General features: G+C 36.6%; 1 protein-coding gene across 33 annotated transcripts in view; it reads left to right on the forward strand.

Annotated features, from left to right (window-relative positions):
* LRRC4C (leucine rich repeat containing 4C) overlaps positions 1 to 14,634 on the forward strand; it is a 1,324,460-nt gene that overhangs the window by 797,663 nt on the left and 512,163 nt on the right. The window contains exon 7 of one of the 33 annotated variants that reach the window (XR_012423320.1): positions 2,224 to 6,945. The exons of the other annotated variants lie outside the window; for them this stretch is intronic. The gene's annotated coding sequence lies outside the window, so the exon portion shown is untranslated. Of the gene's footprint in view, positions 1 to 2,223; positions 6,946 to 14,634 lie in introns of those variants that run through there. 33 annotated transcript variants of the gene reach the window in all.

The following is a 14,634-nucleotide window of genomic DNA, read 5'->3' on the forward strand; positions in this document are numbered from 1 at the left end:
TTCAGAATTAAAATATCATTAAAAAAATATAGGTATATGAAACAAAATAACTATTATTATTAGAAACTTAGAAATAATAACAAAAATAACAATTTTTTGGTTAGGAAGAGAGATTCCTATTGTTAAAACCTATTTAAAATATTATGGGATTGTTTTGTCCTTTTTTTTAAGAAAAAAACATAGAATAAGTATAGTTTATATTTGTTTCTCTAGGTAATTGAAAAGCTTCACTCCTTGAAGAAAAAAAATTACATCTCTTTAAAAAGGACCTAACATGATAGAGACAATAGTTCATGAGAAAATACAAATCTAAAAATTTGTATTTCCGAATATTTCTTCCCTCAATGCAGTAAAACAAAATAGGATAGAAATAAAAGGACTTGTGTGAGTTAGTTCGAAGGTAAAAAGCCCATGAGAAATATCTTAACAAAATATTTATTTAATTTTCAAAGCAAAGCTAGAAATATAAAAGCTAATAAAATATTGAAAGTATTAAAAATACATGTAAAAGAGCGGCAGCCATTATTTACTGCCATCATCCTGAATGTGATTTCACAGTTTTTCTGACTGTGTGATATACGATTTAGTCAGCTACCTTCGCATGACCAAGTTAAGGTCTGAGAAGTGATAGGTAACCAACTGAGAGTATATAATCAGAGTGATTGCATCTTCTTGACACATTCTAACTTATCAAACATAATTTCAGAAGTTTCCAGGTGAATCTGAAGAACCTTTTGGAAAAAAAAAAATCAGTCTATGTGAAGGTTCCAATCCTGCTTAATCCACTAGGTGAAACAATCGTAATATTGGTAGTGCCATCAGTTTCTCCTCACTTTTTCTTATCCAGTGACAAATATGCTCAAAAATCACAGGAATTCGTTATGCTTGATTTCTTAGATTTTACATCTTTAAGCTCCATTTTCATGTTGCAAATACAAGGAAATACCACTGCAGTAAAGCAAAATGTTTCACAGAACACATTTACTGTTCAAGAAACCACACCATAAAGCAGAAATTTTAAGGCAGTAAAACAATTTGAAACAAACATTCTATTCAACCAAATGGTATGCATCTATTACAGAAAGCTACTCCTAAATTGAATGCCTTGCACAAAGAAGGCACAGCAATAACAAATTGTCGAGCAAAAGGGTGTTTATTTCATACACTTGAAAATGACAAGGTAGAACCAATGGTGTACTGAAAAATCAGCTCTCTGAGAACAAATGTGGCTCTAATTTGTGATATGTGTAATATTTGCATGTTTCTGTGGTGTGACTACTGCCCCTGTAGCCATTTCACCCACCAATGTGATGTCACTGAAGACTGAGCTGGGAAGAGAAGTGTAGAATATTCTATCACAGGCTGGTGCAGGCCAGTACAAGGGGGGCTTCAGTATTCTACTGGCAAAACTCTGACTTGCCTTCGTTGGATTTGTCAAAAGAAAATTATACCACATGATATTATATTTGCTAATTAGCTGAATTGATTTTGATGGAACCTAGAAGTGTTTTTGTTTTTCTTTTTGTTTTTTCTCAACAACTATAACAAAGTGTTCCTTTTGGGGGGTAGGATATCTGCAAGATGAAAAGTTGTAAGAATTCCTCCCTAGGAATTCTAATGCTTTTGATAGGAACTAAAAACCAAGGAAGGCCTTGAGGATTTCCTGAAGTTGAAAAAGAAATCTCTTTAACAAAGGGCCACCAACTTCGGAGCCTCGGAGCTGTTAAGCCTGCCTTGAAGAATCCATATTCTTGGCCACTACAAGCTCAAAAATTGAATAGGGAAGCCCTAGGCAAGGCACTCTTATAGCAACATCGTATATTAAGTCTTATAATTTATAAAATCCTTCCAATTCCCCATGATGTTAAACTACTTCTGAAGTCAAGAAATGTAATGCATCACATAATTTTTCAGAAAAGAAAAAAAAAACTTGACCAATGGAAAAAACCATTCATTATAGACCTTCTATGGATTAGACCCTGAGCTAGACATTGTCACATGTATTATTTTATATATTTTAATTAATTCATATGCCTTCATTCTTTGTGGAAAAAAAGTAGAATTTCCTCCATTTAACTAAGATTGAATATGGCATCCCACAGGTTATTAAATATATTTTAATAACAACAATAGCAATCACCATCTTCTTCATGAATATTATGTCCTAGGCATTTTCACGTTTGTCATTTTAGGTGACATCTTAAAATTATTTCTATTTTACAGATGAGGCAAATCAGACTATGACTAAGCGAGACTTATGCAGAAGGTCAAGAGCCAATGAATTACAGAGGAAGAAATGGAACACGAGTCAGTAATTCTCCAGATATATGCATTGCTTAGCATGTGTTGATTAATTCAGTATTCCATTGTTTATGTGGAATAAACATTCCACAAATGTTTATTGAGCACTCCCATGAGTCAGACACTATTCTTGGCTTTGGAGATATAGCTGAGTACAACACAAATATAAATATCAACCCTCACATACCCATATTTTAGTGGACAGAGACAGTCAATAAGCAAAAAAGTAAAACAAAATAATTTTAAGTAAATATGTTATGTTGAATAGGGGATACATTCTACAGAATAATATGAAGTATGTAAGGAACAGATAGTGCTTTCACGGGAGCACATTGCAATTTTAAATTACAGTTAGGGAAGGAATCATTATGAAGCTGAGAAAGCTAGGAAGGAGGTGAGAAGCCGAGGCATGCAAACATAGGAGAAAATCTTTTCCAGTAGATGAAGCAAGTGGAGAGGCCCTGAGGTGGAAGCATGATTTATGCATTTGAGGAACACAAAGGACTATAAATTAGCCAGTGCTAGAATTAAGGAGTGAAGTCCTGGAGGCAGGAAGGACTGGAATAGGGTGCTAGATCTCCCTAGCTTCTGTGATGAGTATAGACTGAAGGGAGATGAGAGTGGAAGGGAGAACAATTTGCAGACTATTGCTCTAATCCACGTGGAAGATGATAATTTCTTGGACCATGGTGGTAGAGGTGAAAGTGGTAAGAATTGGTTGGATTTTATATATTTTTTGAGTATATTTAATTTGTGGGATGATTAAAAACAGGATATAAGAAAGAGATTAAGAAGAATTCCAACATGTTTGGTCTGAGTAAATGGAAGCTTTGAAATCCCATTTACTGAGGTAGAGAGATCTAAGGAACGAGAGATTTGGGGTGAAAGATAAGGAGGTGGTTGTTAACTGTAGTAAGTTTAAGATGAAGAAGATGCAAAAATAAATAATATCTACCTCAAAGGATAATTAAAAGTTTGGGCTGGGCGCAGTGGTTCACGCCTGTAATCCCAGCACTTTGAGAGGCCAAGGCGGGCAGATCATGATGTCAGAAGATCGAGACCATCCTGGCTAACATGGTGAAACCCCCATCTCTACTAAAAATATAAAAAATTAGCCAGGTGTGGTGGTGGGTGCCTGTAGTGCCAGCTACTCAGGAGGCTGAGGCAGGGGAATGGCATGAACCCGGGAGGCGGAGCTTGTAGTGAGCCGAGATCTCACCACTGCATTCCAGTCTAGGAGACAGAGAGAGACTCCATCTCAAAAAAAAAAAAAAAAGGTTTGAACAAGGTAGTCTATATGAAAGCACTCTATAAATATTGGTTACCTGTTTTCATTCTGTACTTAGTCACTTGATCTAATCCTCCAGAACGAAATTTAGAGATTGCCTGCCGTAGAATTGATGGACTTTGAAACCTGTAGGCAGCTTATTTCATATACAGAGAAGGGGATAGTTTTATTGTTGTTGTTGTTGTTTTTAATTAGCTTAAAATGTTAGAAGAAACAGATGTGTGGTAGAGTTGCCCAAGAGAGAAGAAAGCATCAATAGAAATCGAGAAGATGGTATAAAACTTGGTTTTACCAAAAGGCACTTTTAAATGTTCATAGAGTTAGAACAGAAACTGAAGAATCTGAGTGCCTGGAAGAGTAATTAACCTGGGAGATGAGCCTTACTGCTCTGGGGGCCCAGATGCTAAAATCAGTTGCAGGATTAAGGAGGGAATGATCCTCCTACCACAGATGCCAGTGCAATGTTGTCAACTGAAGATCTTGAAGGACCATCAGAGGAAGATGACTGTGCCTCAGACCAGCATTCTCAGGGTGCTCATTGCCAAGGGAGACAGTAGCATAGCACCTTGCCAAAGAAGACAGAGTGAGTGAACATTTCCTAAGCAATGTGAGATGGGACTGAGATTCCCAGAAATAACTGTGGACAATTTTCATGAATAAAATGAATCTTTGTCTCTGAGTGGGTTAGGAAGGATCTCATCTGGCCAGTCATGAGATCTCATTTCCACTGCCTAGTTGAAGATGCCACGGGTTATCCCTGTTACATGTTATATACCATAGCCACCTCTTCAAGAAAGCCTGGTATACTAGATGGTGACCTGCCCATGTGGAGGCATTTGGGATATTTATGAGAACATTGACAGTTAAAACCTAGTGCCACTTCTCTCTCCTAAGCCTGCTTGTTGTATATCATTTTGAGCCTCTCTTATGGTTTAGGGCTTTAGTTCGTTTTCCTTTACTTTCTGAGATACCATTACCAATGTCTTTGTACTTATATTAACCCTAAGATAGGGTAGTTTTCCCAGCTCAACTTTTACTTGCTCTTCCTGAAAAAGAGGTTTAGATCTCTCACCTGGATCTCCCTTACCCATAAACCATGATCCTTAGGCTGAGTGCCTTAGACTGCTGCCATGCAGTCATCTTCATGTACTCATTTTCCACAATGGGTAGAGATGTATTGGCAGCTAGCCACTGAGGTAGATGTCCAGTGGGAGAAAACCTCCTTGGCTTCATTCACACAACCTAGATGAGCAGAAGGTGTCCAAGGTTGCTCATTGTACTTCACCTGGGGCAGGCCCACCTTAGACCTTAGTTACCCCAATGTCTGTGAGGCTCATGTTTTGCTGCTCATCTGGGCCAAAGCACACCAGGCATGAGATTGTGCCCTCCTTTTTATGCATCTTCTTTTTATTTATTTTGTTCCTTCTTCCTGAATTGTTTTTTTCCCTATTTCTGCCTATAAAATTTAGGCTCTTCTGACCGGGCGTGGTGGTTCACGCCTGTAATCCCAGCACTTTGAGAGGCGGAGGTGGGTGGATCGCGAGGTCAGGAGATTGAGACCATCCTGGCTAACACGGTGAAACCCTGTCACTACTAAAAATACAAAAAAAAAAAAAAAAATTAGCCAGGTGTGGTGGCAGGCACCTGTAGTCCCAGCTACTCAGGAGGCTGAGGCAGGAGAATGGTGTGAACCCAGGAGATGGAGCTTGCAGTGAGCTGAGATCACGCCACTGCATTCCAGTCTGGGAGACAGAGAAAGGCTCCGTCTCAAAAAAAAAAAAAAAAAAAAAATAGGTTCTTCTTCAATTACTGGAGTGAATAGCATCTTTATGTAGCTTTTTCTTCTGATTTTCCCCACTGATTATGAGCATCTTGAGTTGTCACTGCATTTTGGTAGACAGGTCTTGTAGTTTTGTAAACATACTACTATGTATGTGTCTGTCCTATTTGAAGGTGAACTCCTTTAGTGAGGCTTCAACAATAAGCATTACTTAGCTCTCCAAAGCCTGAGGATCTCTAGAATGGCTGAGAAATTTAATGAGGCCTATAGGCCAGGACCTTGGGATGTATCTGGAAAAGCTTAAGAAAAATCTTCCTGTAGACAACTGGCTTAATTGTAATTGAGATTTAAATTCATTTCAGTAACACACACCCACTTGGAGTACTGGAGGTCAAGGCTGAGAATTCTATCATGGATGACCTGGGTGAAATTGGCATAAGAAAGGCCTGGTAAATATTACCTGGCTGTTAAAGTTATTGATTTCCTTTGTTATTTTGCCTAGAGGGATGCGAGTGTTGGGAATCTTTTCGTAAGACTGCCTTAGGCTATGAGGAAAAGTCTGTAAGTCAAAAAGTAAACATGTTAACATGTTTTGTAATTAGCCATGGACCCTGTTTTTTTGTTGTTGTTTGTTTTGTTTTGTTTTGTTTTAATTTCCTAAACGGAGATCAGGTAAATCTTAATAAAGGTAATCTAAGTTTTTGCTAGCCAAATATGTAAAAATAAGCCATTTCTTTTTTTCTTTCTTTTTTATTTTTTTACACACAGTGTCTTGCTCTGTTGCCCAGTCAGGAGAACAATGGCGCTATCATAGCTTATTGTAATTTTAAATCCCTGGACTCAAGCAACAACCCCCACCACCCGCCTCAGCTTCCAAAGTAGCTGAGACTACAGGCATGCACCACTGTGTCTGGCTAATTTTTTTTTTTTCTTATTTTTTGAAGAAATAAGTCGCACTATGTTTCCCATGCTGATCTCTAACTCTCGGGCTCAAGGGATCTTCCTGCCTTGAACTTCCAAAGTGTTAGGATTACAGGTGTGAGCCACTGTCCCCAGCCAAGCATTTATTTCTAAAGTAAATTATGTCTAAATGTTAGTACGAACCTCTTAGTTGTAGTCGTCAGACTTATCAGAAAGTAGCATTTTACTGCACATGTGTGGCGCTTGCTAGTAAAATTCAAATATTTGATTCTGGTAGTTTTTTGTAGATCATTTGAGGAAATAATGTTTATTTAATGAAATCTGTAAACCCTAAAACCAACTTCCTTTCATCTGTAACAAACTTAAAGATTATTTGACATATATATCATATGTGTGTGTGTGTGTGTATATATATATATATAAAATGAGATTACAATATCTTTAACTGTGAAAAGCCAAGCTTCTTTAAGCATACTAGCATAAACACCAATTTGTGATCTTAGTTTGGAGCCTAAGAATTAGGAATCATTATTGAAAGAACCACTTAGTTTATACTGTTTTCCTACAGTTTTCCATCCTTTATTAGTCAGTCTTTTATGCTGAAATATTTAACCTCACACTAACACTTCCATTGATCCTTAAATAAAAAGAAAAACAACCCTGGAAGCTAATTGTGAGAAATACATCTTCCAAATGTGACTATGACCTGTCAATATACCCTGCCCACTATTTTATGCATAACATAAGGGAAGGATGTACATTTACAAGTGTCATTGTTTATCAAACTTTTTACCCATTTTATTTAGTCTATAAGTTTTCAATTCGGGAATTCATTTTTATATATATGTATTTCATTTTTATAATTTCATTGATTTTTTGCCTACAAAGTACATAAAATACAAATCAAACATTATAAAGTATAAATATAAAAATAAAATTTGTCTATAACTCAATTTCCCTAAAATAATGTATATTATTGGACTATTTCTGTTAGATATTCTCATTCCCATTTTGTAGCAGAGGTAACTGGAACTTAGAAATATAACTTGGGGCTCGGCACGGTGGCTCACCTCTGCAATCCCAGCACTTTGGGAGGCTGAGGTGGATGGGATCACCTAAGGTCAGGAGTTCGAGACCAGACTGGCCAACATGGTGAAACCCTGTCTCTACTAAAAATACAAAAATTAGCCAGGCGTGGCGCTGGGCCCCTATAATCCCAGCTACTAGGGAGGCTGAGACAGGAGAATCATTTGAACCCAGGAGGAGCAGGTTGCAGTGAGCCGAGATCACATGACTATACTCCGGCCTGGGCAATAGAGTGAGACTCTGTCCTCCCCTCCACCAAAAAAAAATAACTAACTAACTAACTAAATAAATAAATAAATATAACTTGACTGAGCTAAGATTTAAATCAAGGCCTGTTATTGCAAAGCCCATGTCAGGTGTGTGTGTGTGTGTGTGTGTGTGTGTGTGTGTACATATATATTTCTATTTCTTCATATTCTGTGAACAAAGATGACTTCTCTCTTTGAACTTGATAGTGTTCTATGGACCCTCCCTGAACCAGTATTCATTTGTTGAGCCACATATTTATACTACCACTTATTAAATAATAAGTGTTTGTAAAACTTAGAAAAAGAAAGGATGTAGGAAGAGGAAAAAGGACATAAAATGGTTAAGAAAAAGCCCCAAAGTAGCCTTGGCAAAGATAAAGGGATTGCATTTTAATTAGGGAAGAAGGAGTTGAGTTTGGATTAAAACAAATTCCCATTCTAAAGTCTGTGCTTTTATCTGCTGCACAACATTTGTTACCTTTGATGAGCTTGTTTATTTGATGTTTCCCTGAAGGTTTTTAATTGCTAAAGTATCTTCATTGCTCAGACCCTCCAGAACCACCACCCACAGTAGAGAGAAACCAACCAGCACTTACTCACTGAGTGCCACATACTGTCTTGGTCATTGGATTCAAAGATAAACAAGATGAAACACCTGACTTTGTGATGCCTGAGTCCGGTAATGGGAAGCCCTCCATGCCACTTCTCTGTGAGGTTTTGCAAGAGCTCCCTAAGATTACATAAGTGTTATAGTTTCTCTGTACAGTATTTAAAGCTACATTTAAAATGCAGAGTGTCTTCTCATCTATGTCCCCACTTTCTTGTTTCATTTTTGAATTGCTTTCATCTTCGTTCTACACAGCTTGAGTTAATTCTGGTATCTCCAAAATACAGATATTCAAAAGCCAATCGAAAGAGAAGCATGGACGGTGTCAGGGAATCACATCATCAGTCTACTTCCTTCTTGAGCCCAGCAACTTTTCAGAAGCTTTGATCGAGTTCCCCGAATTACCATCCTGTTCTCTGAATCTTTCTGCATGTAAGCTTTTTGAGGTGTTCTTTAGGTCAGTTCAAGGATATGTCTCCAGTCCCAAAGATCACACAAAATATTTACTTTTGAGTCTGGGCCAGCTTTTTCAAAACAAATACTGAATTTTGAATTCAGCCTTCAATCCACAGCTGTATTTTTGTTGAACACAATCCAATTAACAAGTATTTTTGAGGGCCATAAGGTGATAGGACCAGGAAAGTAATTCAAATCCGTAGTTCTGAAGTACAGATCTAGCACTGCTACCTACTAAACACATAGCCTTGGCCAAGTCAGGTAGCCTCTCTGAACTGCAGTTTTCCCTTTGATAAAATGGTGGGGGTTCTTTTTGTTTTCTTTTTTGTTGTTGTTTGTTTGTTTGTTTGTTTGTTTTCTTTTTGAGATGGAGTCTCGCTCTGTCACCCAGGCTGGAATGCAGTGGCGCGATCTCGGCTCACTGCAAGCTCCGCCTCCCGGGTTTACGGCATTCTCCTGCCTCAGCCTCCCGAGCAGCTGGGACTACCGGCGCCCGCCACCTCGCCCGGCTAGTTTTTTTGTGTGTTTTTTTTTTTTTTAGTAGAGACGGGGTTTCACCAGGTTAGCCAGGATGGTCTCGATCTCCTGACCTCGTGATCCACCTGTCTCGGCCTCCCAAAGTGCTGGGATTACAGGCTTGAGCCACCGCGCCCGGCCTAAAATGGTGTTAATAATATCTGCTTCAAGTGAATGTCATAACATTAAAGAAATGATATACGGTAAGGATGCTTCATTGACAGTTTTAAGTACTAGTTATGAATTATAATAATTATACTATCAATTGTAATAATATCTGCCAATAAGACCATTACAGAGCTGCTAAAACTCAAATAAATATAGTGGGACAAAGATGCCTTACATGCATGATTTGTAAACAATAGAAGACAAATATGGCCAAATGCTTATATACTAATTAAACTGCTTTGGATCTCAGATAATATTTCCAGAGTGCTATTCCAAGCAACATTGTTTTCTAATTCAACTTTGTCAATGCTATGTTAGTACAGTCTTAACATAATACTCAGGCAACCTATCATGTGTCAGGATGGAGTGAAAAGAAATGAAGAAAAATGGTCCACAAACTTTCTGAAGCCTCCCACATACAAATAATTGGATGAAGTATTAGGGGAAACAGCAACAGAGTCAGAGTTCCCAGGTTAAAGCAATTGCCTGTCCTATTTTGCAGCCATATGTCTGTTACAATATTGAGCTGTCACATATTGAGACTGTCAGTGTGACATCTTCATCAGTTCAAAGTGACTCTGGCCCCAAACATATCTGGCAATTACTGGGGCACCACCCTCACCCTATCCTCCATCTCCCTGGCATCTTAAGAGAATGTGCTTGCCATGCCAGACACATCTCCAGTGTGATTTAACTTTTGTGGGCATCAGCCAACACTCAGCACATATAAAAAACCCAATCAGCTTCATCCCCATTTTTAACTGTGATAAGAGTCCAGAAAAGAGCATCAGATAGGCAGAAGAGATTCCAGCTCATTTCTGAGGGTGAAAGCCAAAAGCGGGTTTCTCTCTACAGTGGAAGTGCACATCAGACATTCAGGAGATGGATTAGGAAAGTAGAAAACTCTCCCACTATTCTGTAAAGGAAGCAGTAAGTTTCTTTCTCTCCTTTTAAAAGGGCTAACTTTGATTTTTTTATATCATTATTTCATACTGAAAAATTACTCACATAAATAAAATTTCTTTTACATTTCTCTGTTTAAGATGCACAGAAACTGTGCCCCAGAGACAATGAGTATATTCACAAGAGGGCTATGAACATATAAAGTACATTTCATATCCTAAAACTCTCTCTGTCTTACAAAGTGAAATCTGTGGGGAGGGGTTGGGCACATTAAGATTACTAATGCCTTGGTCATTATAGCCAGAATTCACTTTAAATTTTGGAAAGCAAGCAACCAAAGTGCTGAACTTGGTTGTGTTTTGGTGAGACTCATAGTTAAAGGATCTGCTGACAATTGAATGATACTGAGATGTTATTATGCAGCATCTCTGCAGTCAGAATCCCAGCTTAACCACTTTTGAGTTGTGTAAACTCAGATAATTTATTTAACCTTTCTGAGACTCAGTATTATGAATTACCAAATAGTGATAATGAGAGAACATGTTTTATATGGCATTTTTCCTATTGTGTAAAGTAACTCAAAATGTGCTGCATAGTATCCTCATTGGCTAGTGGCCAAAGTGGTAGTAGTGGTAGCCTGACAAAAAAAGAAGAAGAAGAAGAAAGCAAGTAATAAAAGCAAGGGACTGTATTAAAGTTCTGCATCTTTACACTATATCTGGTCTTTGTGTATTGTCATACTTTTTCCCACTGTGATTCTTGTACTTGTCCTGTTTTGAATAATGTTCTCGAGATTTTTCTCAAAGATGGTTTCAGTTTTGTTCATGTATAGGAACATTCACAATAAGAACTCATTGGAAAATTCACAAAGTCTACAACTGAGGTTAAAACCATATAATAAAGCCTTGCTTCAAAATAATTATTTTATTTATGATATTAGAGTTTATTTATTTTAGAGATTATTTCTTAGAGATTTAGAGATTAATTATTTATGATATTAGAGATTTTAGTATTGAGAAAACATTTTAGAGAAAACATAATTTGATATCTGAAATATTATCATCAAATATATTAACCACATTTAAAATATGCTCTGTATCTGTATCTATCTGTATGTCCATGTATATTTTAAATATAGATTCTTTGTCTATGTAGAAAGATATATATTTTTTATAAAATAGACTTAAAGGCAAATGATGTCATAATATTAACGTCTACCATTTAAAATGCTGTGAGCAGTGGATGATATGAAATGACAGAGAAGAAATCAGCAAGGTCAATACCATTTCATTTTGCATGTGGATGGGAAATCTACATTCTATCTAGTGATTAAGAACACACAGTGTTCTTAATCAAAACTATGGTGACGCAGGTGAGAGACTTAAGTAACTGTGCATGACTTAGAGTGAATCCATTCTTGTCAGCAGAAAGTGCATTTTCTGAAGCACATGTCCTAGTGTGATTAGCATTCTGTTTATGAAATTTACTTCAACATGTAGAAACATGCTTTAGTTTGGGAAACAAAGACTTAAAATTAGGTAGAGTAAGGGTGAGTTATACCTAGATTTGAGAAAGCTACATTTTAGAAAAAATCCAATTGGACAATTATAATACAATTTTTCAAGGGCATGAGAATCTTGCTCTGTAAACAAATGGTTGTGATGATTACAAAATAGCCCAGTAAGCCTTTTAAAATAATGTTAGCAAGAAAGGGGAATAGCTACCAAAAACAATTTATTTTTAATAGGGTGTATGGTTGATTGCCAATAACAACATTTCAACAAATCGAATATTAGTATCAACAGCCTTAAAACTGATTTTATACTATCTTATAAGAGCCAATTTTTATATTTTTATCTTCTACGCTTCATACAAAATAACAAACATGTTCTAATGGCAACTTGATAAGTAATATATTGTGAATTAGTCAAATGTTTAAGATGAAACTTCAATTTTTGTTTTTTTGTTTGTTTGTTTATATTTTTACCCCAAGAGGCAAATGTTGGTTTAATGAGTAAAATCAAAATAGAATCTTACATCCACAACTGAGAAAATACATGGCTTTCTCCTTCATATTAAGCATAATTATATAAGAAAATCAATCAATGTACTAATTGAATACTTAAATGCTCCAATTCTATCAGACTAGATGAAAACATATCAAATTCTTCCAAGGATTTTTCAACTGTTTATAAGAACTAGATTTATTTTCGTTATTAAAAATCTGGAAAGTGGCAATAGAAGCACATTGACATTGCAAACACTTCTGAAATTGTCAAGTCCATTTCCTGTTGTTTTCTTCGTGGTGTTAGATCTTAAATGTGTTGCCTAAATGTGACCTCAACTCTTTATAATTTACAAAGCACATTCACACACATTGACTAGCAGTACCTCTGAGAGAATGTTGCACATTAGAAAAAAAAATGCTATGATTAAGCTGTTTTGCCCTGGGTCTCATACTCTAAAAGATGATGAATTAGGTTTTAATCTCTGATCATTGGACTCTATATCCTATGATCTTTTTAATATCACATAGTACCTTTTATGTGGTTATAATAAAATTAGTCCTTCATAGAAAATAACTATTTCCCTTTTAAAATCTTACCTTTTCTAGACAGCTATATCCTTTCAAGTGGCATGTCCCTTAGCAGACTTGATGCTCAAATCAACTTAGATAATCTTGAAACCCCAATGTAAGGAAATTACAATTCAGTGGGGGTCCAAATTGCTCCAGAAAACCAACATAGGACATCATTACAATATTATGTGACTCTTTCACCAGTGCTGTTTATCTGACATGAAATAGAGCTGGAGCCTTTCTATAGAAGGAGTAACACTTGATGGACGTTAAAATCTGGAAAGAAGTGAAAATTTAGAGAAATATTTCTTCACGCTTGAGTTTCTCAGCATCTAAGTGCTCAAATGGAAGAGTAGAGGAAGATAAGAAATTGTATTCTGTTGTCTATCTGTTATCCTCAGGGATGCAATCACAGGCTGTCTCTAATCAATCATATACATTAAAGGTGCAAACTCTTCTCTATGTGCCATCTGGAAGAAGACATTAGTATCAGAGTGCAGCTACTTGTCCAGGCAAATGTAGCTCACAAAGTATTTTTTCCTCTGAGCATCTTAGTCAGAATTTTATTCCCTAAATACAAAGTCCCTTAAAAATTGTATTTTACAAGAATAAGACATACTTAAGGCTCACTTTCTTCCAAAGTCAGACTCTCATTTGTACAATGCTTGATAAATGCATACTAAAGACATTCAACTGTAGATTCCCATACTTTCCAACTCTGAAAATCATAATCTATGTTTCAACATTCGCTATTTCCTCTGCCTCTTTTAATTAATGATGACTGACTTTTATTCTCTCTCTCTCTCTAATGGGAAACACAATTTGCTTTTGAAGGGAAATATTTGTGGATAGTCATGTTGTTGTGTTATCTTAATAATTTCCCTTAGTCTAAAATGTAACCCTAGATGAAAATGTCTACAATTGCTTATCAATTTGCAGACCCATCCAAGTGCATGACCCACCCCACCAACCAAACAAACAAACAAACAAACAAAAACAAAAACAGTATAGTTGATAGCTTTTAAAAAAGGGAATCCTGAATTATATGGAAGTGGGAATAAATGATTAAGAATAAGAACTTTAAGTGGTAGCAAAGCTAGGAGCCTTAAATGAAAGCAGAGAAAGTAGGAAAAATCATTGTTGTTACATAAAGAGGAGAAGATATTTGGATTATCATTTGCAAATTGAGGGAATGTGTCACCATGCTGATGTGGCACTGAGATGGAGAGCCGCTGTGCTGGGTCAGGGTACAAGGAATATTTATCTGAGGAGACTTAGATGGAAAGTGATCCAAAATTGCAGTCATTTGAACAGAATCACTTCTGTAAATAACTAAAGTAGAAACTAAGAGAATTGATGTATATAGATCTGGATAATGGATAATAGGACTATTTGTGGAGCTCAACAAGAACTGAACAAAGGTTTTAGGACCCAGACGTTAATGATGTACAAGTCTTGGAGCTTCCTTCTCACACAATGCTGGGTGCCTAGTGCAGACAGTGGAAAACAACATAAGGAGATTGCATAGTGCTTGGCAAAAGAGGAGACATTTGTTCATCCATTCATTTGTAAATGTTTATTGAAAGTCTGTGCTATGTGAAGCACATTTATAGGTACTAGGAACATACTGGTCAAAAAAAGTTCTCATGGAACTTTTGAATAAGTGGAGACAGCAATATATTTGACAAATCAATGAAACACATAGCATTTTGCTACCAATAAGAGCTTTTTTAAAAAAAGCAGGGAAAAGGGCAATAAGGGTCTTGGGGTTGAATTTTAGCT

Source organism: Macaca fascicularis, chromosome 14, assembly GCF_037993035.2.
Source record: "Macaca fascicularis isolate 582-1 chromosome 14, T2T-MFA8v1.1".
Classification (NCBI taxonomy): domain Eukaryota; kingdom Metazoa; phylum Chordata; class Mammalia; order Primates; family Cercopithecidae; genus Macaca; species Macaca fascicularis.